Source organism: Halichoerus grypus, chromosome 2 (genome assembly GCF_964656455.1).
Source record: "Halichoerus grypus chromosome 2, mHalGry1.hap1.1, whole genome shotgun sequence".
Classification (NCBI taxonomy): Eukaryota; Metazoa; Chordata; class Mammalia; order Carnivora; family Phocidae; genus Halichoerus; species Halichoerus grypus.
The window spans coordinates 49,688,331-49,710,482 of NC_135713.1; the positions used below are offsets into that span (position 1 = coordinate 49,688,331).

The following is a 22,152-nucleotide window of genomic DNA, read 5'->3' on the forward strand; positions in this document are numbered from 1 at the left end:
TTCTGACTGCCAGGCCCCTCGGTTATGATAAAGGCCTGGAGCCTGAAGGGGCTTCCAGAAGCCATCAAGTCCACCTCTCTGCCCTTGAAAAAGGACCCCTCTCCCCAACACATCTAGATTTTTTCCTTTAAAATGAAAGAAATTCCCTATTTTGTTGGGTATCCAATCAAACGGCAATGAGCTACAGGGGCTCTGCAGGATTGGGGATGGCCTCCCCCTCATACTGTTTTCTTCCCTGCCAACTAATTCTTGCCCTTAACCTTCTTACGTGTCAGTACAGCACCTATTATTCATGGCTTCATTGACATTTCTTCTCAATCCCTGAAGCTGGTGGTGACTCATCCTCCCTTGTCATCAAGAGGGCATCGTTGGGCTCTACACAGTACAGTGCATGAAGTTCATGTTAGCTCTTCTCTGATGCCTTTCAGCTAAGGCACTCCAAAAACTTTTTAATTTGATGACCTAAAGGCAAACATGAAGATTTCCAATTTTACAGCCTGTGGACTTAAAATTAAACAACCTACTTGGGTCACGCAGGGGCCAGGACTCAACTTGCCCCTGAGGAGCAGGTCCATGGAAAATGAGTTTAGCAAAGATCTAAAATGTCCACAGCCATCCAGGCCTTCCCTAGGGGGCTGTGTTTGTACTTACCCACCCACCAAAATGCTCTTAGCATGGAAGGGGAATGATCTTTCGGTGCAAGCCTCTCTCTGCAGACAGTGTCCTTGGATTTTCCACGGGATATTTTTATTTTGCTAAAAAGAACAGTGCAGGGTGCCTGGGTGGCTCAGTTGGTTAAGCGACTATCTTCAGCTCAGGTCATGATCCTGAAGTCCTGGGATCGAGTCCCACATGCTTCTCCCTCTGACCCTCCCCCCTCTCATGCTCTCTCTGTCTCATTCTTTCTCTCTCAAATAAATAAATAAAATCTTTAAAAATAAATAAATAAATAAATAAATAAATAAATAAATAAATAAATAGAACAGTGCACTTATTGGACTAAATGGGCCTGAGAAGGCTTGCTCCCAGACAGAATGTGTGTCTCCACAGCACTCACCAAGTCCTATGGATGGCAGTCTTCTAGGAGGTGGCATCCAACTTCCTGGCCCTCTAGCTACTTGATCGAATAGATTCTCCCCAATTCCATTTTTAGAACCTGAACAACAGTGATGCTCGAATAAGAAAAGGGGACCTCTGGTAATGGGACTTGGTGGAGTGACAGTAACCTTCTCTGTAAAAATCACACTCAGGACCTATGTGAAGAAAAGGTTTGACCCACAAGGTAAAAGTTTGTTGTCTTATAGATGTTCCACCTTAATGGCAGGCCACAGTCGTCACCTTCATCCTTCCTCCCCCCATCCTTCATTTTTCATCCCTGTATCACCCAAGCCCACAGCCACAGCCCCACTCAACACAAAATCTGAAAGAAGTCATTGACAGGCCACACTTGTGATCAAGCTAGGAAGAGATGGTACTTTGGGATGAACTGTCCTGGCACAAATGTGTGACTTCTGGACTATACCTAGTGCTCAGATGTGTTGGTTTGCTCCATACAGTACCTTTCTTTAAAATTTAAATGCACATATAAAATTGAGAGATTCCACATAAAAATGCAGTTTTCCAGTTTGTCTTGAACAGTAAAAACATCTAGCCACACCACTCCAGCATTCCTGTATGGCCAACACCAGCCCCTTTATAAGAAGCACTCATTCACCAGTTTGCTTCTCTAATACCACTCCAGGTTCACCTTTCTGTATTTCCGCGCTGGTCCCTGCAGGCAGCCAAGTTTGAGTCCCTTTGGTTAAGGCAGGGAAGGGAGAGGAAAGAGAAAGTCAAATGAAGAGAGGTTTCCCTGAATGCTTTCTGATACACATAACAATATCTGACTAAATGTGTGTAAACAATAAGTACTTTTAATACTTTAACAGAAAATCTACAGGTTGGCAGTTAGATGCAGGGTTAGATCAGTGGCTCACCAATTTCAACGCTCTGTGCTCTTGGCTTTTTCCTCATGGTGGCAAGATAGTTGTCACAGCTTCAAGCGCCACATCTTTACCCAATGACATACAAAAGAAAGAAAAGAGAGACCACAGTTTCTCCTCACAGGTCTCTTTCTTATCAAAAAGCAAAATCTTTTTAGATGATTACAGGAGACTTTGCCTTAGGTCCCATCGGCTAGAGCTAAACCACATGATCACACCTAAACCAATCATTAGCAAATGGGACTAGAAATGCCACGTTTGAGTGAGACCAAACATGGCTCATGCCTGGATCTAGTGGAGGGGTCCACCGTAACACATTGTTGCCCACACAGTTATGCTAAAAAGGAAGATGGAGAGAATGGTAGGTATTTGTAATACCTACCACTGGTGAAAGGTGTGGCCACACAGGGTATGCCAAAATCCTACTATAATGGTCCCATATCAACTGGGATGCTAAGGAAGAACTGCAATGTGGTGGAGCACCATTAGCCACTGTGGTGTCTGTAGAGGTTGTAAGATAAGACTGGAACACAAGGGCGCCTGGATGGCTCAGTCGGTAAGCGTCTGCCTTCGGCTCAGGTCATGATCCCAGGATCCTGGGATGGAGGCCCACATCGGGCTCCCTGCTCCGCGGGAAGCCTGCTTCTCCCTCTCCCACTCCCCTGCTCGTGTTCCCTCTCTTGCTGTCTCTCTCTGTCAAATAAATAAATAAATAAATCTTAAAAAAAAAAAAAAGACTGGAACACAAAGTAAAAGACTAATTGTCCCTTCTTCTGGACTCTGTATGCCCAGCATATGTTATGAACTCTACCGCTCCTATCTTCCACTGCATTTGCCTGGCCAGTAGGAGGGCAGGTTCCCATACAGACCCAGTCCCAGAATTTGCTTCCAGGTTTTCTTCCCCCTAAGGGGTACATAAAAAGGAGAAGCCCTTGGGAGCAGGCCTGGGACTCAATCCTGCAGCTGGAAAGGCAGTTCAGCTGGTTAAAGCTCTTTCCCAAAGGGACTAATGATGTGGCTTCTAGAATGGGAACCTTGGGTCATAAATCAGGGCTTGTTGCCTGGTCCTCTGTCACCTCCTTGGATCACTCAGTCCCAGGCAGCCTCAGAGCCAGAGACTCTGAGAAACAGTTGGCAAATAAAGCTTTAGCTCCTGGTCCTCCCCACTTATAGCCCACTCTGCTAAGCTTGAAAGCCTGAGCAATGTTGATAGCCCAAAAGGCCCCGGGACAGTAGGAAGATGCTGTTGAAGCCCTTTCCATCCCACTGCACCAGATCAAAATGTCATACAGGAGCCGGGTCTGGGAGAGTCCTCCACATCTTCTGGCTGTGAGGCACCCAATCTATGTCCAATAGCAATTAGCAATCATTTAGCAAATTTCAAAAACCAAGAAAGAAGATAATTATTTTAATACTCTTTGTGGACATCGAGCCTTCCAGTCTTCCAAACATGTTCAATTCTTTATCTCATGGGGTCCTCCTGATGACCCTGAGCAGCCAGTTAGGCAGGGGTCACAAGAACAAATCTCAGTCATCATAACCACCATTTTATTGACTGTGTACTGCGCCGCAGGCCCTGTGCTAAGCACTTTAGATCCAACGTCTCATTTAATGCTCTCAAGAAGTCTATGAGGCAGTTTCGGACCCCATCTTACAAGTGAGGAACCCAAAGCTCAGAAAGAGGGTGCAACTCGCCCAGGCTAGCAAGCAATAGGGCCAGGTTTCAAGCTCAGATCTGTCTGGTTCAAAAGACTGAGCTTTTAATAATCACTACATTATTCTGTCAGTCTAGGAAATGATGTTTTAATGGTGGTTGCAGTAACCATTCTTTATTGCAAGAGTAAGGATAGACGTTATACCATTAAGGTGATTGTCCTCCACTTCCTGACTTTTCCTGCTCTCCCCGGACTCACATCCTGCTCTCCCTTGCCCTCTGACCGCCCCTGGCATTACTTCAAAGCTCAAGTGCTGGATTTGGTGCTCTCTCTCTTTGAAAGGCAGGTTCAGGGCTCTTCAGCTTGGTCCCTTCAGGACTCCAGGGCTGAACCAACCTGAAGAATCAGAGGTAGAAACTGACAGGACCAAATGCCAGGCCAGTCTCCGGCAACCCTGACATGCTGGAAAGTTCCGGACCAATAGTAGAGCTCGAAGAAGAGCAGGAGCTTATACCTAAACCATTCAGGGCCAGGAGACAAGGGAGGGTCAAAGGCCAAGAGGAAAAGCATGTGAGGCAGAGCACAGGGTCTGCACTGGGCAGCTGGTGTCCGGTCCGAGGGATCTCTCGCCTCAGCTAGGAGCAAAGGTCCAGGTGCATGTGTGAGCCAAAGGAGAACAGTGGGAGCTGAGGAAAACTCACACTCAGAGCAGGGCTTGGAAATAAGGGGCCAACAGAACAGGCCATCCCAGGGGCACCTAGGTTTCTCAGTTGGGGTTGAGCATCTGATTATTGGTTTCAGATCAGGTCATGATCTTCATGATCTCAGGGTCCTAAGATCGAGCCCTGCTTGTCAAGCTCCATACTCAGCATAAGCTCTGCTTGAGAGAGTCTCTCTCTCCCTCTCCCTCTGCCCCTCCCCCCGACTCATGCTCGAAGGCCCATCCTCTCTCTCTCTCTCTTAAATAAATAAATAAATAAATAACACAAAATCTTAAAAAAAAAAAAAAAGAACAAACCATCCCAGGCAATCTTGGTGGGGGAGAGTGGGTGCTGTTTCCTACCTGGTACAATCTAACCAATTAATTCAATTCAAGTGTTATTGGCTGATAATAACTTGATATCCATTCCTCCCAGGTAGCATATACCATAGTGAAGTAACATACTTGCACTCTCTCTAATACTTAGCATAGCACCCAAAACATAATAGGTATCCACGAGTCCCCATTTTACAGATGAGCAAACTGAGGCTTGGAGAGATTAGGTGACTTGCCCAAGGTCTTTTAGAAGAGGTAGGATTAGAGCCCTGGTCTTCCTGGCTCTCTAAAAAATGTTCTTTCCTCTCAAGCACGCATCTTACCCAAGAACTATAACTGGGGCCCTCATACACTGGGAAATTAAAGAGGTCATGCATGTATCCATTGTCAACTAAGATCTAGGGACTGCCTCTATGTCAGGCAGTGTGCTGGGTGCTAGGAGTGCAACAGTACATGAGACACTCACTGCCCCACCCCTAACCCCCACCAGACTGTCCCTCAACGCCCAGCAAAGAGCCAGCTGCCTCTTTCCACCCCCTCCCTCGGGAAGGCAGGTTGGATCCAACGTTGCATTTTCCCCACACCTCTTGCTCTGCTCATTACAGAAACCACACTGTTGACAGAAGCAAGACCATTGGGCCAGCAGATTAGACTGTATCATTATGAATCTAAACTGCATCCTCTGTGATCAGTGGCATCTGCAAGCCCAGAGAGGTTTCTGTTTGTTTGGAGCTGGGGGGATTTGCTCGGATTAGCATCGAAATTGCCTGTGCACTGGGGAAAGGGGCCCAGCAGCAGCCGATGGACCAGCTAGAAGGCAGACAGTTCAATTCCTCCCCATGGACAGGAGCCCTGGAGTGACACAGCGCTTCTCGGCTCAGCGGCAACAGGCGCCTGCCTCTAACAGAGCTCGGTGGTGGGAACGACATCTTTTGGTTATCTTATCACTCTCCATCGCTGAAGCTCCTCAGGAATGATTTCAGCTCCCTCTCCAGCAGTTGAGGCTATAAATAAAGATTCCCCAGGGATGCTGAATTCTACCCTCATCCAAAGCGTCTCTGTGACTCATCCCACAGGCAGATTCCTCTATCTTCTTGATTAGGGGGAGGGGGAAGTGAAAGTCGGTGCCTCTCTGTGAGTGTAGATGGACACGGTCATGTCTGTCGGCACGCATTGTGCATTTATTAGGTGCAGTCTGCGTGCACGCATGCATGCAATTCTTTGTGGACGAGTGTCTACTTGTGACTCAGTGTTTAATTTTAAAGGGTAGAGAAGAAATGCATCCTCGTGAAAGTTTTGGCATGGGGGCTGTTAGCTAAGACTCCATATTGAATCCCATCCACTAGTATTTACAAAGGCCCTCCTTTGTGCACAGCCCTCTGCTAAGCAAGAATACGACATAGCTATATTGCCTTCATGAGCTATACAGGTGCTTAAAGCAAAGAATGTCCCCGAAGTGGCAGCAGTAGTGGGGAAAGCGGCATTTCAAGAAAAGAAAAGCCTCACCTGTCACCTGTCACAGAGAAGAATCAAGAAAACACTCATTTACTGAGTCCCTTCTCTGTGCCAGGGATTTACTAAGTGCCGTATAATTTATTCCTCACAACCACAGAGCCAGAGAGTTTCCTATCCTAATTTTCACAGATGAGAACCAGCTCCAGAGAAGTTAAATAATTTGCCTGAAATCATGCAAACCTAAAGGTCCAAGGTAAAATTATAATCTAGAGCTCTGGGGCAGAATCTTAGAAGTTACACAATCTAAACCTTCCTCCAATGTTTGCAACTATCCTACAAAATCCCCAAACACTGGTCATTTGGCCCAGTAGTAGGAGAAACTCAACTCTCAAGACAATCTGTTTCATCTTTAAACAGTGCCAAATTGCTGCAAAATTCTGTCCTATGCTCAGTCCCATTCTGCCCCGTTTCATCTCTGCCCATCAACTCTCTTATGCCCTCTGGGGCTAACAAAGCAAGTCTAATTCCTCTTCCTATCACTTCCCTTCAAATAAAGGATGACAGTCATCACGCTGTTTCCTCACCAAGCTGGACCTTTCAGCCATTCCACACCTGAAATCATTTTCAGTCCCTAAATATTTGTTCATCACTGTATCCTTCATGCTGTTATCCACAGTGCTGGTACATTGAGGTTAAGTAAATATCAGTTGAGTGAATAAAGAGATGAACAAGCTCTTTCAGGGTAGATGGTGCCATGACTTGTTTCATTAAGTCTTTTGTCTTAATTAAGGGTTGCCTGATTACCAAGAACAGAGCCTATTGTGGCTAGTTCAAGTAACAATTCAGGTTTGATGGAAGGATCCAAGGGATGCTAAAGAAAAACTAAATGTAGGAAGGTTAAGCAGCCTTGTGGACTGAGAACAATATCAGAAAATTCTCTCTCTCTCTCTCTCTCTCACTCTCTCTCTTTCTGCCCCCCCTTCCTCCCTCCCTCTCCTCTCTCCCTCTCCTCCCTTGTGTTGTCTGCTGTCTACGTTCTCTTTGTGTATCTGTTATCTTCTCTTCTTGGCATTCTTATTTCCTCTATTGCTTATGGCCCAACATGGCAGCTGTCCCAGAGCCATATTCCCATATGGCTCCATGTCCATCAACAGCTAAATGACAAGGACTCTGTCCCAGTAGAGGGGAACTTTTTGTTATACCTGAGTCAAGTGGCCACTTCTAAACCGATCAGAAATGGTTGGCAGGCATCAGGGAGGGATCACCTCGTGCAAACACGGATCCTTCAGCACCTCGTTAGCTGATTTTCCAAGGAGAGAAGGGGAGGGAAGATTCTATGGGAAAGGAGTATGGGTGAATAGAAATGCTGACATTTCTTGTACACCTTTAAGTACCAGTATTATAAATTTATCTGAAAGGTTCTCAGAGGATGAGCATCTCTGAGGATGCTCTCAGAGAAGCATTTTATCCTTAGCACATCCAAACACGGGCTCTAAGGACTAGGAGTGTTCAGAACTTCTTGTGCTTCTGTAAGTTTATTTCAGGGCCATGGAGCCCTGAAAAGCCTGACAGGTGGCCATAAGTGACCTGGAAGATTCCTTCCAGCAGGAGAATGTTCTACCAGATTTGTTGGTGGCTCCATGGCATATTGTCAGTAATCAGGACCATCTTCACAAATAGAGAAGATCTAAACAGCAAGCACTAAACAGATAAACAGCCCATTTTTCCCCTTTCCCTGTACACACAGAAAAGGTATAGTGTGTGGAGTGATGAGGACTATGGTTAATGAAGGGCTGGAGGAAATGGGAATGTGACTGTTTTCTAATAATAATAATTAAAATAAATTGAATTGTAGACTAGAAAGTTCCTTAGAAATCATTTAGCGATCTGGTCATCAATGTGTTCCTCAGACCTCTAGTGCAAGTACCTCAAGAACCAAAAGAAGAGGTAACAGGAAAGCCTGAGTAGGCAGATTTCTGCCCCCAGCACCACCACCTGACCCACCAGCATCCTTCTGGGAACCGGACCCATTCTGCTGTTCTTAGTATTGTATGTTGGGTTGCTGTGCGTTATTTCACTCTTTCACAGGTGAGGAGACTGACTGCAGAGAGGTAGAATGACTGGCTCATGGTCACACAGCTAGCTAGAGCCTGAGCTGGACTAGTCCCTAGCTGTGCTGACTCCCAGAGCCCTCTTTCTGTTGGCACAGGTCATATTGAGACAAGAAAGAGAGCAATGATTTTTGACAAGAATAAGTATCATGACAGCTGACCATCTGTGTCTTCCACCTGCAGTGAAGCACCAAGCATTCACTACTGACACATTTCCATTGCCCAATAGCCCGAACATACAGCTGTGCTTGGCAGTGTTCGAGTAGCAGGACAGTGATGAGCTGACAGCTTCAGGGCTCAACCCCCCCTAAATGGCCAAACTCACTCCTCTGGTGTCTGTCTATTTTGCAATTAGTTAATTCATAAAGGGACCCTGTAACAGTGAGGGTAATTGAATTGCAATCAACAGAACCAACTCTAACTAGCTTGCAAGAGAGACTGAGGGAAAACATTGAAGAGTTCTCCAAACAACAATGTCAAGGCACCATGGCTGGAATGAATGAAGGTCAACCAAGCTTCCCAACATGTAAGGTCCTGGAGGAGGGAGACACATAGGTGAGCTCAGTTCACGTGACCGCCTCCTTAGTGACCACTAAAGTTCTCATGTGCAGCTGCTGGTGCCAGGCTCTCTAGGCCATTATATTTACTACTCCCCTTGAGCCAAGTCCTAAATAGCATTGATCAATCAGTCACATGCTCTCTAGCTCACGAGTGGCTGTACTCTTTCTCCCCTTTCCCAGATCTTGTTCTCATCATGCCTCCACCACTCCAGGAATCATAAAAGCAAACTCTTATCAGACTCCTAAGCAGAGTCTCCTTATGTTCTCAGCATCTTGCAGCCTGGGGTTATGATTCTTTTCTTTGACTCACACATATAATTTCTTACCATGTTTTCTCTTCTGGGAACTTGGGAGAGGTCTTTTGGGGCAAGGATAGAGGGCAAGATGTAAAATATATCGCATCCAAAATTATCCCCTTTCTTTGACAGGCCATTCAAGAACTGCACTGAAGGGGCGCCTGGGTGGCTCAGTCGGTTAGGTGTCTGCCTTTGGCCCAGGTCATGATCCCAAGGTCCTGGGATCGAGTCCTACCTTGGGCTCCCTGCTCAGCGGGGAGTGTGCTTCTCCCTCTCTCTCTGCCCCTCCCCCCTGCTTGTGCTTGCTCTCTCTCTCTCTCTCTCTCTCTCTCATGCTCTCTCTCTCTCAAATAAATAAATAAAATCTTAAAAAAAAAAAAAGAACTGGACTCAAACTTAGAGTCAATTCAAGAGTTAAGGGGCAACCCTTGTTCCCTATCTCATTTCAAGAATTTTAGCCTAGAGCAAACAGTCAGCTCCAACATATTCCATCACTGGCTTTCCTAGGAGGCCTATGGGGACTCTACACAAACAAAATCTCTGTATCAGAGTCCCTGCAGCAGACATGAATTAGGCCCACCCCATGGACTGTGCAGCAAAAACATTTAAACACATAACCTCCAAAGTCATTTCTAGCACTAAGTGTTCATGATTCTCTGATGAAGCCAAGGGAATTTATTTCTAAGAAGAGAGTGATGAACATCTTACTCAATGAACCATAATTCACTCTGCCAGATTCTGGAGACTTCCTGGCTGATCATTGAGAACACTCCCATGGTACTGAATTTCTGCCATTTGCCTGGGAGTATGACATCAGAGAGCAGGGTCTGACCTGACCCTTGGAGGAAAAATGTTATATAAACTATGAGGTAATAGACCCATGTCTACCCTCAGAACCAAACACATCATTTTCTGGTTGACTCAGGCCAATTGGCTAGCAGGTGAGGAGTTGATGATGGTTGATTGAACTGACCATTTGTAACACACAGAAATGGTCTATGCCATCTGCTCAACAAGCAGTCTTCTTTGTGACCAAAACCAAGAATAAATTAAATTAAAAAGAAAAAAATCAATTCAATTATGCATGTGGAACTAAACTGTGCTTTGGGGTGAAGGAGCTAAAAAAATCTGGTTGTCCCATGTAACTGAGGAATATTTGATATGTCATTATGTTTTAGGTTGTTTCTCCAAAATGGGAGTAATTTTTCGCCAAGCCATCCACATGGGTCCTTCTTTAAAAAAGAAGAAAAAAATGTGTTAGCCACCCAATCTGTGACCACAAAACAGAGAGGAGCCACCTCAGTGAGCTAGACATGTTCAAATCTACCACCCTTCAATCCAGAACGCTATTTGAGGTGGGCTTGCCATCTTAAGGACAGGAAGGATTCCCAGGCGTGGTCCTAAAGTAGAAAAAGGCTTTGGCACATAATCAACTATGTCATCGGCTCAGTTACACAACTCACTGTTGTGAGTGACAGATGCTGGGATCTTGAAATCAATTTCCTTTGGCTCCTTCTTAGTAGTTCTGTATACCTGGAGTGTTTGGCTTGCGGTGTTTCTGGTTGGAGAATGAACATTGGAAGCAGAAATGTTACATTTCAGTTGCCTTCTCATCAGAAGAGGCAGAGACCAAACTTACTGACATGGTAAGATCAGAGTCATGATTCTCAGAACACAAAAGAGACTGGGATAGCTAGCAAGTAGTCTAAAGCAGAAACTGATGATAAAGATGGTAATAATATTTATCAATTGTGGAGATTTCGGTCAGATGCCTAGCCAGTATCCACATCTCCCTTCTTCTTTCCTAACAGAACCTCAATTTTGTTCAGCCATACAACCTCCCTCCATGCAGCCTCCGGGGAAGCTGACTATACCCCTTAACTCCCAGGTGATTCCATTGGTTAAATGCTTCTTACAGTGATTGATCAGAACAGGCATGTGACCCAATGAGACATAAACAGAAGTTTGCTGATGGGATTGAAAAAAAACCTTTTGTTTCATATAGAGTCACAGGAAAGACAGACCTTCTTCTTCCCTAGGACACTGACACATCTGCATAGTAGCCATTCTATTACCAGCTTGATTGTGGAGCCAAAACTCAGGATCGCAAAACAGAAATATAGAAGGAACCAGGTTCTTGAGGACATCACCGAAGAACTAATTTAACCAACTTTGAAGACATCCTCTCCCTGAACTTGTAGTCACATGAGCTATCACGCTTCCTTTTAAAGTCTCTCTGAGCTGGAAGTTCAGTTACTTGCAGCCAAAACCATGCCGAGTTAGAGAATGCTTACAATGTGCCAGCCACTGCCCTTACTACTCTGCAAGAATTATTTCCCTTTATCCTTGTGGCAGACCTGTGAGATGAATATTATCACTAACCCATTCTACAGTTGAGAAAACAAAGTCTTGGAGAGATTAAATAATGTGCTCAAAATCAGTTGGTAAGGGGTGGAGACTAGATTCAAAATTAAAGCCCAGGGCCTGCATTTTTAACCTCTATGCCATACAACCCAGAAAAGGGAAAAACTTGCTCTGAAAGTACCATATGTCAGTATCACTCAGGGATTGAAACGGAGGTCTAGTGCTCTTTCAGTGCTCAGGTGGACGGTGATGATTTCAGAGATCAGGAGTCAGTGTGGTCTCTCCCATCACCATTAAACCAAGGCATCCCTTCTCATGGAACCCACAGTCTGGCTTAAATGACTGGCCTTCTCTGTAATCATTGGCCACATTCTCTGGCTCTCTATGCTCATCTCCTTGCCACCTTTTTCTTCATTTCTGCCTTTTTAGCTCATTAATTGACTTTCTGCAGCCATTGAAGAGAGACATGTGATTCTCCTGGAAAATCCCCCATGGCAGGGACAAGATCATTGCCAGTGAGAAGTTCTCATCAGCAAGGAAATTAGGCTGTCTTCTGGGGGTGTGGAGGATGATTTGGCAGGTTTCCTATGTTAATTGGTTTCAGTCTTGATTCAGCAGGTCCCCTAAGCCAGGTGACTGCTCAACAATACCCAGCAGTTGCAGGCATGGAAGGAAGGCAAATACTTGAAGCAGCTTCAAGTTGAGGATAAGTCACCAGGAGCTTTCCCACAGGGGCTTCACAGGCCTTGTTGTGTGAGGGGACAGACTAATGATGGCAATTGCATCATGCTAATAAGACAAACAGGCATGGGGAGCCCACCCTTGCATTGTGCGGTTCTGGAAGTGGGAAGGCAGTAGCATGTCATTTATGAGCATGGTCTTGTAATTAAGCAGATGTGGATTTGACTCCAAGTTCAGTTACTTGTTAGCTGATGAATGCAAAAAGAGTGAGTAATAGAACTTGTCTAAACCTCAGTTTTCTCATCTATAAATAACAAGGGTAAGATGGTTGTAGGAATTAGATGTGCTTAGCATTATTGCTGACACATAGTAAATGTCCAATGCCTTTGAAGATAATGATGTTGGCTGCAAAGATAATGATGATAAGGATGAAAAATTGAATAGAGAACATGTGTTAATTCCCATGGTCAAAGTTTCTCCTTCTTAAGGACAACTCCAGATAGATCCCAGCCTTATTCAAAATATCTGCTTCTATTCTGGCCCATGCCCCTATGATTCTTCCCTCCATAAAGAAAGCACAAGTCAGTGCACTTGAACTTTATCTAAACACTCAACTGTCTCTATTGTGGCTGGCTACAAAGATGTTTCCTAATGTATCAAGCTATGTTAATGGTGAATACCCACCTCAGCTCAGTAGAGCAAATTAGTTAGGCCACATACAGCATTGGAAAAGGTGAACCAACACAGATATGGTTAGTTTCAAGAAGGAATGTTGGTTATAGGGTAACTGAGCCTCAGCATTCAAAGCTATTACAATGATCTTATCAGGTTCATGGTAAAAAGATTTGGACCATCCATATTCAAATATTTCCCCAGGATTCCATTTACATCTACCATTGAATGTGATGTGGTTTACCAGTGGCCAAAATATACATCTCTTATTTGATATGGTTTCAGGAAAGATTTGTACTCAGGTTCCCCAAATCTATTGGTAGAAATAAGGCCGTGTGCAGACTATCATATGAACAATGCATGGGTATCATCTTTAATTGGCTTCAGTTCACCTACTCGTTGTGCCTGTATGTGTAAAGCTAAAATATATAAACAAAGTGATCCAGTGCAGAGTTATAATTTTGCTCCTTGGAGCCCTAGAGGTGTGACAGAGGTACTACCAAAGGTCTGGGGATAGAGCAGCACTGGGAATGCCCACTCCTTACTTCAGTCAGAGCATTTATTTCTGTTTTACATATTGGGTTTCCGCATAGCATTACTTAAAACTTACACACAAAAAAACGTTTGGAAATCACCCTCCTAGTTGAACCCACTCATATTTCAAGAGGGGAAACTGCAGCCCAGAGAAGTCAGCTGACTTGCCCGAGGTTGCACAGTTAGCTACTAATGGAATCTAGACCAGAATTCCAGGCTTAAAGATCAGCACTCTTGCCCAAGCAAAGCTATGGAAGCATTATCCTGCAGACATGCACGTCTAATCCTCATGCTTGTCACTGTCAACATCAAGAAACACTATTGTCACATACCTACTTAAGAGAGAGTGGTCCTGTATTTAGCCCTTTGGGGCTTAAGGAGCAGAGGGTGGGGATAATATCAGGGAAGGCTTCCTGGAGAGCTCAAGTCTGAAGAAAGTTTTGAATGGTGCATATGTGTTTACCAGATGGAAAAGGCAAGAAATGGCAGCATTCCAAACATTAAAGCTCTTTGATATTGAGAATATTATAAATGTCAGGCATATTGTTCTTACCAAATTACCATGTGCATCAGTCAGAATCCAGTGAGGAAACAGGAAGCCTATTAGTATTCCAAATACAGGGGATTCAACCCAGAGAGCGAGTTACAAAGTTTGGGAAGTGCTAAAAGAACAAAAAGAGAAAGGGAGGTAAGGCAGAACTCAGGAGCCTAGAGAAAGCAGCTCCTTCTACAAGGGCTGAGACAGAGACGAGAACATGTTCCTATCCAAGCCCAGGAATGTACTAGGACTGCACCGCTGGGGGTGCCAGAAAGGGTGGTAGAACCCCCAAGGAGGGGCCACCGGGGCTGTACTGGGACCAGCAAGGAGGGCTCTCCCAGACCAGTGCTGAACTGTTGTGGCTGAACTGTAAAGGATACAGTCACTCCCAAAGATTCCATGGGAAGTGGTGAGAGAGAGAACGTGCCTTCCCACCTCTTTCCACCTTCCAACTTCCTACCAGGGCTTCAGATTGGCTGAACCTACCAAGGGAGACTAGGTTTGCAGGGGTCCAAGTCCTGTGCAGAGTAGAACACTGAAGGGCAAGAATGGTGCTGAGAATAAGCAGGCAGCTAACCAGCACATCACATTTTCCAAATATAATGATCTCACCAGCAACTTCCTCATAGTTTTCAAATTCAAGGTCTGCTCTCCTTCTCTCCCACAAGCACACAGTGACACATTAATATATCCTCAATAACAACAAGCCTAGAACTCAGTAGTGGACCTTTGTAATTTTTTGTCTGCTCAGTACCTGAAGCCTCTTTCTATGTGGGGGGAATTCTTCACTGTACAAAGATGAATTGATTTCCCAGCTATATCCTTGATTTCCCAGCTTCCCCTGAAGCTAGGAGGTGGCACATGACTCAGGATCCATCAATCAGGTTCATTTGCTCTTAGACTTGGAATTGAGTGCCAGTAACCCAAAGTAGAGACAGGGAGGTTCCATCCTGATGGAGAAGTAGCGTTATCTGTGTTCCAAGGGCCATAATAGTAGCTGCATCTGGGGTTCAGTGACACCCAGGTTCCAATGGCTGTGGCAACTGTGTCCTTGCTGAACTCATTCTCATGTGATCTAGCCCTTATTCCCTACCCTTCTCAGGGATTTTGAGAACTCCCAAATCTTTTCAATAATTTCATTTTCTGCTTAAATCATCTAGAATTCTTGCCCATTGTTTGCAATCAAGAACCTTGACTAACAGAAACTCCTTCATCATTTTGTGACCAGAGAATTTATATCTTGAGTCTAAAACTTATGATTGCCCGAGGGTTTTAGGGAATTTTATCTCCTGCAATATCCAAGAGAAATAGGTAATGGCGGTTAAGCAGGCTCTGGCATTAAACCTTCCATAAGTCCTGAGGGGCTGGGATAAGCTTCCAGCCTCCGGCATCCAGAGGGGTAAGAGCATGCTATCTCCAGCCATGATGACCTTGCAGAAGAGGACCTTGTCTCGAGGGTCAACTCAAAACTCAATGGTAGAGATAGGGTCATCTGCCTGCCTCTCCCACAGAAACATTCCATCCAGGAAGCTCTTGTCTCTGTTGCATCTTCTGCCCTCTCCCAGACCAACCACGGTCAGAAATGATTGACCTCTGTTCCCTTGCAGTTTCAGAACCTCCAGCCTCCTTGCAATATTAGCCAAGGATCTCTCAAGGGTAGGATACTTGCCCTGCTCCTCCTATTCCAAATCATCATCTATTTAATTAGTCATCTACTGCTGCATCATAAATCACCTCAAAACCTCACGACTTAAAACAACATAGTCATTTATTGCCTCTCATGGTTTCTGGGACCAGGAATAAATTCAGGGCACAGTAGGAATGGCTTATTTCTGCTTCACAATGTTTCAGGGCCTCAGCTAGAAAACTCAAAGACTGGATGCCTCATTCACCCGAGGGCTCATTCACTCAAAAGTTTGCTGATAGAAGCTGGCTGTAGGCTGGGATCTAGCTGGGGCCATGGACTGCAACTCTCCCAGGCATGGCCTCTCCATGGTTCAGGCTTTCCTCAACATGGTGGCTGGGTTCCAAGAGCCAGCTTGTGTTGCCTTCTACGATCTAAACTTGGAAGTCACCAGGCATCACTTCCACCACATTCTGTTGGGCAAGGCAGTTACAAAGATCCATCCTGTTCTGTGGCGAGGGAACAGAAACCCCACCTCTCAGGAGTGTCCCTGTCGTGTTGTCGGATAAGCTTGTGGAATAGGACATACATTGATGTGGCCATCTTGGGAACATAGTTTCTGCCCCAGCCACCTTTAGTAATTCCCAGGTTAAGAAGGTCTCTCTGGACTCCTTCTCCTTGGATCATGCAACAACTCACTCTGTACCTGCTAGACCCTCCATGAGTACAGAACGCCCTATATCCATCCACCTTCTAAGAGGGGGACTACATTCAGTGAGTCCCAGATAGTCTTCTGAATCCTTCTTCTGAAGAAAAACAAATAAATGCAAATGTCATTTTAACAAGGCTCCCTGTCATACACGTGAACCCAAAGATACTAATTTCAATAACCCCTCAGAGCTCCAAACTACTTTTAAGTTCACATTGTGCTTTTGCTTGTGTAGACTCATTTAATCAATAAACTCCGAGATGCACTTTTCTGATGAAAAAAGGGATGTAACCAAAACTACACAGTGTTAAGTACAAGCGTGGCTCGAAAATCACTCATGCTACACTTCTCCAGCTCTATTCATGAAGACCCAACCCCTCTGGAGCTGACACCTCGGCATGAAATATGTTGTATGTGAACAAGCTTGTGGAGGTGGGAGAGGAAACCAGGTAAGATGGCAGCTTACATGACAAGAAGAGGGGTCCCTCGCAGGCCTGAGTTAATGTTCCCAAACTGGCAGGAGCTGGATCATTGGCAGGTGGAAAGGCACCAAATACATTGACTGCGCTTTCAGCCCTCAGGCAAAGCATCAGTGACCCAGTGCTGAGATGTTCCCTAACACCCTCCCATGGCCCTACTCCCTCCATTCTTCTGCTGTAGGCCAGGCCTTACAAGGGCAAAGTGGTGTCAGGGAAGTCAGAACTGGGTACAAAGTCTGGGCTGCTCCAAACGTAGAGCTTCTAGGCCCCGATTTTGGTCACTGTGGGTTTCTACCCTGGCTTGCGCTCGTCAAATAGGAGACACTTGCACTCGTCAAAAAGCTTGAGTTATCGATACTGAAACTCGAAACGGGCTCCCAGCGGTAAATGAAAATAGTGGCTATCCTTTGAAGGTGCTTAGTTTGTGCCAGTCACTGAACTCTGACTTTCATAGATATTATTTAATTTAATTATTTAACCAAACTGATTAATCAAGCACATGTTCTTGAGTCTGTACCACGGTGTCCTGGAGCTTATGTTCTTTGAGGTATGTGCTATTAGAGCTAGAACTAAAACTAGCTCCGTGGGATCTAGAGCCTGACACATTAACCACAAAGCCATAGAACCCCATCCTGGTAACGCGTGTCCTCCGTGACCCAAGGGACTGGTGCCACGTGTCCAGAGGTTCATCTCAGGCCGCAGGGCTCAGCAGGTGGATATAAGAATTTCCATCTTGGTGATCTGCAGAGACAACTCAAAGGAGGGAAATGGAGAAGCTCAAGAGGCCCAGGCTACATAGAAAGCCAGGCCTGGATTTCAGTCCCAGCTCTGCCACTTACTAACTGTGTGGCCTTGGATGAATTATTCCACAAATTAAGGATAAATTAAGGAGAGAGATAGTTCTACATCAGTTCAGGTCAGGTTTTGCTATAAAAACTGCAAGTTTATATCAAAAACAAACAGATGAGTTCCAAACCAATTTTTTTTTTAACGTTCCATTTTCAGGGCATTTGGATTTTCGGAATTACGGAGGAGGATTGTAAACAAGATGATTTTAAATAGTGATACAGGCAATGAAGACAATCAAAGAGGGAAATGCAATCTGGAGTGAGGTAGGAACACAGCAGCTCGGGTAAGGTGGGTATTCACCCGAGGTCCCCTGCACAGCCTTCCCCACGCACGCCCTCATGTCACCTTCTTGTTCCCTGAGACGTAATGTTGTCACTTCCCTTTTACAGACCAGGAATGAGAGAACTGGCACCATCAAGAGCCTCATTCTAGGCCAGTATTCCCCAAACCCCCACAAGCAAGTACCACGCATGGTTTTACCACATTCCCATACACTCCGCTAGTCCTTAAGCTTCTCCTTTTAATCATATCAGTTGTTTTAAACTACATACATTTATTTTTAAAGGAAGCATTATAGAACCACCAAAAATGGAAAAATAGTATCTTTGTAGTGCACGTAAAATACATAGCCCTTAACATTGTTCGGTATTTGCCTCGGCACCACCTAAACATCATCTGTGTTCATCATACTTTGAGAAATGCTAACCTAGGCCAACTAGTGGGCCCAGCTTCAACCCGATTCTTTTCCTCTCACCCAGCACTGCCCTTCTAGCCCAGCATGGCAGCAACTACCAACTGGACCCATTTCACCAGCCCATCATATCTCAGGACCAATGGGCACCTTCACCTTCCAGGGACACGTCCAGAATGGGCTCCGGAGAAGAAAGCTTGCCACCAGGCGCTGTACCAAGTGCTGTCCCCACAGAGCCTTGTGGCAGCTTCACAACCCTGGGGGAGATGCCACTGCTACCCTCATTCCACAGAAGAGGACACCAAGACAAGGGGAGGCCAAGGTCACACAATTACCAGAGGCAAAGTTGGAATTCAAATTCAGGTCTCAGGCCTCCAGAGCTTGCACTCAGCTTTGACAGTCCCAGCCTTCCCTAATGTCATCCCCATCCTCCCTTCAGCATTCCAGAGCACTCTGTTCCACCACCACTGCACTAAAATCCTGACCTGGCAGCTTGCAGGTGTCTTGCGTGTGTCCTCCTCACCTACCAAACTATGAGCGCCTAGAAAGCACAGCCCAGGTTTTAATGCTCCCAGAAGACTAAGATCCATGAACCAGGGAACATTGCTGCCTTGTTCAACATAGTACAGTGCCTGATACCCACAGGAGGTGTTCAGTAAATCTTTGTTGAATCAATGAATGGATAATGGACAAAGGGATGGCTGGGTGTCCACCCGTGATTCTGGTACCCCACTACCCAGCACAGTGCTTGGCACACACACGGATCTCCATAAAGATTTGTGGAATCAATAAATGACACTCCTGTGACTTGGAGATTTAGCAGAACTAAGATTTTATAATTCCATTTTCTAGAATTGGATGCATTTTAAACGGGGCGTTCTTCTGCTTAAGTAAATAAATAAGCAAACAAGCACCAACAGGCAAAGGAAGAAGAGAGAACACTTCCCCATTCAGTTACTCAAGATCAATGTAGACAAACGTAAAACCTTAAAAGCCTTGGATCTGAAACCAAACCTGAGCCTGAAAGGAGGCACCTTTTCAGTGACATGTTTCCACGAGAACGCTCACTATAATTCCCAGATCGCACATCAGTTCCCCAGAGACTGATGACACCAACCAATTCTAAGTGATTAAATGTGTTCCTGGAATTCTCAAGTGTTCCTTCTGACTCAGATGGAAGGTGTGTGCTCAGCGAAGAGAGGACACATCTGACGATTTATTGTTCAGTGAATGTGGGTGTGGAAGGGTGGGGAGGAAAGGTAGGGACACCACGAATCCCTCATTTTGCGGGGTTTGGAAACATAATATGATATGAAACCAAATGCATATTGAAGAGCACATTAAGTCCTCTGTCAAATCCATTCTGGTTTTATGATGTGATCATCTCAGGGTAACACACTCATCAGCCTCGCTCCACTGGGATCTCAAATGTAACCACCCCCTGGACAAAATTCTCAAGGACAGAGAGCACCGCCCAGCATAGGGCAGGAAAACACCTTATTTCTCTTAGTCACCACGATGGGAAGATGCAGGACTGTTGCACATATTCAATGAGATCGTGGGTAAAACACCTATCTCAGTGCCTGGTCCATCAGAATCCAAGAATTCCTTTCTGTGATAATGAAAGAGTTCCACAGAAGAATCTGTCCAGGTCCCGAATAATTATTTACCTAATATGGGCAATTTGAAGCAATTGGAATTGGGGCAATTTGGAAATTGCTTGCATTTCCTTCCTTTCCTTTTTTTTTTTTTTTACTCCCCAGCAACCCTTTATGGCCAGTTGGCAATGGCTTTATTGTCCCCATGCAACCGAAGTAGAAATCAAGGCTCAGCCAGTCAAGTCACACAGCAAGGAGGTGGCAGAACTGGGGTGGGCACGCAGCTTCTGGGACTCTCGGGGCGATTTCCCTGGACTCCTCTGCCTCTCCCACTGGCTTATTTGGCAATGTCTTGGACCAGCCCCATGCATAAATAAAGCAGGTTGTCACTGAAGCAGATTTTTAAAATTTTTTCTGCCCCAAAACGTGTTTTCTCCAATGTCCTTCCAAGGCACCTGAGATCCCTATCCACCTCTCTTCAAGGTCAAGTGCCAACACATAATCCTCCACCGAATTGTCCCATCTGAGTCTTCGAAAGAGCCCAGGACTATCTCTGTTGGTGAACATTGGAGTCAAGATTTTGCTTCCAGACTCCCAGTGCCTTCATCTTTACAATGATGAGTCTGGATCACATGATCTTCAAAGTCCCCTCCTGCAGCAACATTCTCTGTCACTCTGATCTAAGCAGGCGTCTTAAGAGTTTGGCTATCTCTTCCTGATCCACTTATAAAAGGCCCAATATCAGGATAAGGACAAGGGACACTGGAGCCTGAAAAGAAATGTTCCTGCCAGAGGCTGGTATGCCCGAGAACTCTGGGACTGGCACGGCTCCTGACTCCAGTGCCATCAAGCTAATAACATCCACTGACCCTTCCTGCTCGCTCCCCCTCTCCTTGCTCAGCCTGGCAAGGCTGGCAAACCACAGGCAGAGAAGCCCTGGGCAAAACTGGTCTGTGGTATCTCTGCTGGCTCTGCCTATGATTCCACTCAAACCAGTGGTCCTGGTCTCGGTGACCCTGCCGAGATTGTTTCGCTGCTTCTGGATTGCTGGGCAGAACCACTGAAGGACAGCCCCTTCTGGCCTCTGCCATAACCACAGCCCTGCAAGCTCTCTGCTTTCCTCGGAAAAGAGGCAGGAGAGAGAAAGACAGAGACAGAGGCAGAGAGACAAAAGGTTTGGGGAGAGAGAGAGAAAAGAGAGACTGACTCATGAGATAGCCGTAAGACCTAAGGACACAGAACTATCCCTGGATTTTAAAAGCCACTGGATCATGGAACCTGATTCCCAGAAGGGGTGTGTGTGTGTGTGTGTATGTGTCTGTGTGTGTGTGTGTGTGTCTGTGTGTCTGTGTGTGTCTGTGTATAACAACTAAAACTCTGATAAACATCTAATTCTCATTAATATTCAGTAATTTATACCTCTGACTTATTTTCATAACCTAGGGATTAGGTTAAGAATATAAGCATTAGGGACTGTTAGTACATCAGACATATGTTTATGGATTCCAACAGAGTGATTTTTAAATATTTTATTATTATTTTAAACTACTAATTATTGACTATTTGCAAGATACCCATCACTATCTAAGAACTTTGCTTGTATTATCTCATTTAATCCTTAAAACACTCTTTGAAATTATCATGGCAGAATTGACTGCTTATTCTGGGGGGAAATTCCCTATCAGATGCTAATATCAATGAATAGAAACTAAGGTAGAGGCTTGGGAGGGGGACCATTCTGAAGACAGATTTGAGCTACTCATTTTAGAACAAAAAGGCAAATAGATATTATCTCAAGTGCCAGCTACAATTGAAAACTGGTGGGAACCTCGAGGGTTGGGTTGAAAAAGATTCTGTGATTAAGTCTGAGCTTAGTGGGAAAGAGTGACATGATTGACAGGCAATGCCTGTCATGGATATAGGAGGGAGAAGTGTCACTACATGGGACAAGTGTTTGCCGTCCCTGCGAAAGAACAAATTCCTTATCTATTCTCCTGTGCAGGACCCCTATGTATGCCCATCACGTTGTGCTCTGCACAACTCTAGAGGGCACCATTTATAGAGATTTTTATGTAAATGGAACCCCTGGAATTGTGCAGTCCATAACCTGCACAACCATACCTGGCAGCCCTGCCCCTATTATCCCTCATGGAAATGAAAATTGAGGTAGGAGATGATGACCTGGGCTGTAGAGATGGGTCCTTAAAGAGTAGGTGCTTTAGTGCAAAGAGCTCCAAATGGGAAGTTAAGAACCCTTGGCTTTGCTCTCAATTTGTTTTGTGTCCTGGGGTAAGCTCTTTTCCTTTTCTGGATTTCAG

At 45.2% G+C, this 22,152-nt stretch overlaps 1 long non-coding RNA gene across 1 annotated transcript in view; it reads left to right on the top strand.

Annotated features, from left to right (window-relative positions):
* The window catches only part of LOC144380956 (uncharacterized), a 35,761-nt gene that overhangs the window by 7,895 nt on the left and 5,714 nt on the right, over window positions 1-22,152 (top strand). The window contains exon 2 of the long non-coding RNA XR_013445315.1: window positions 17,702-17,808. This is a non-coding gene — a long non-coding RNA (uncharacterized LOC144380956). The remainder of the gene's footprint in view (window positions 1-17,701; window positions 17,809-22,152) is intronic.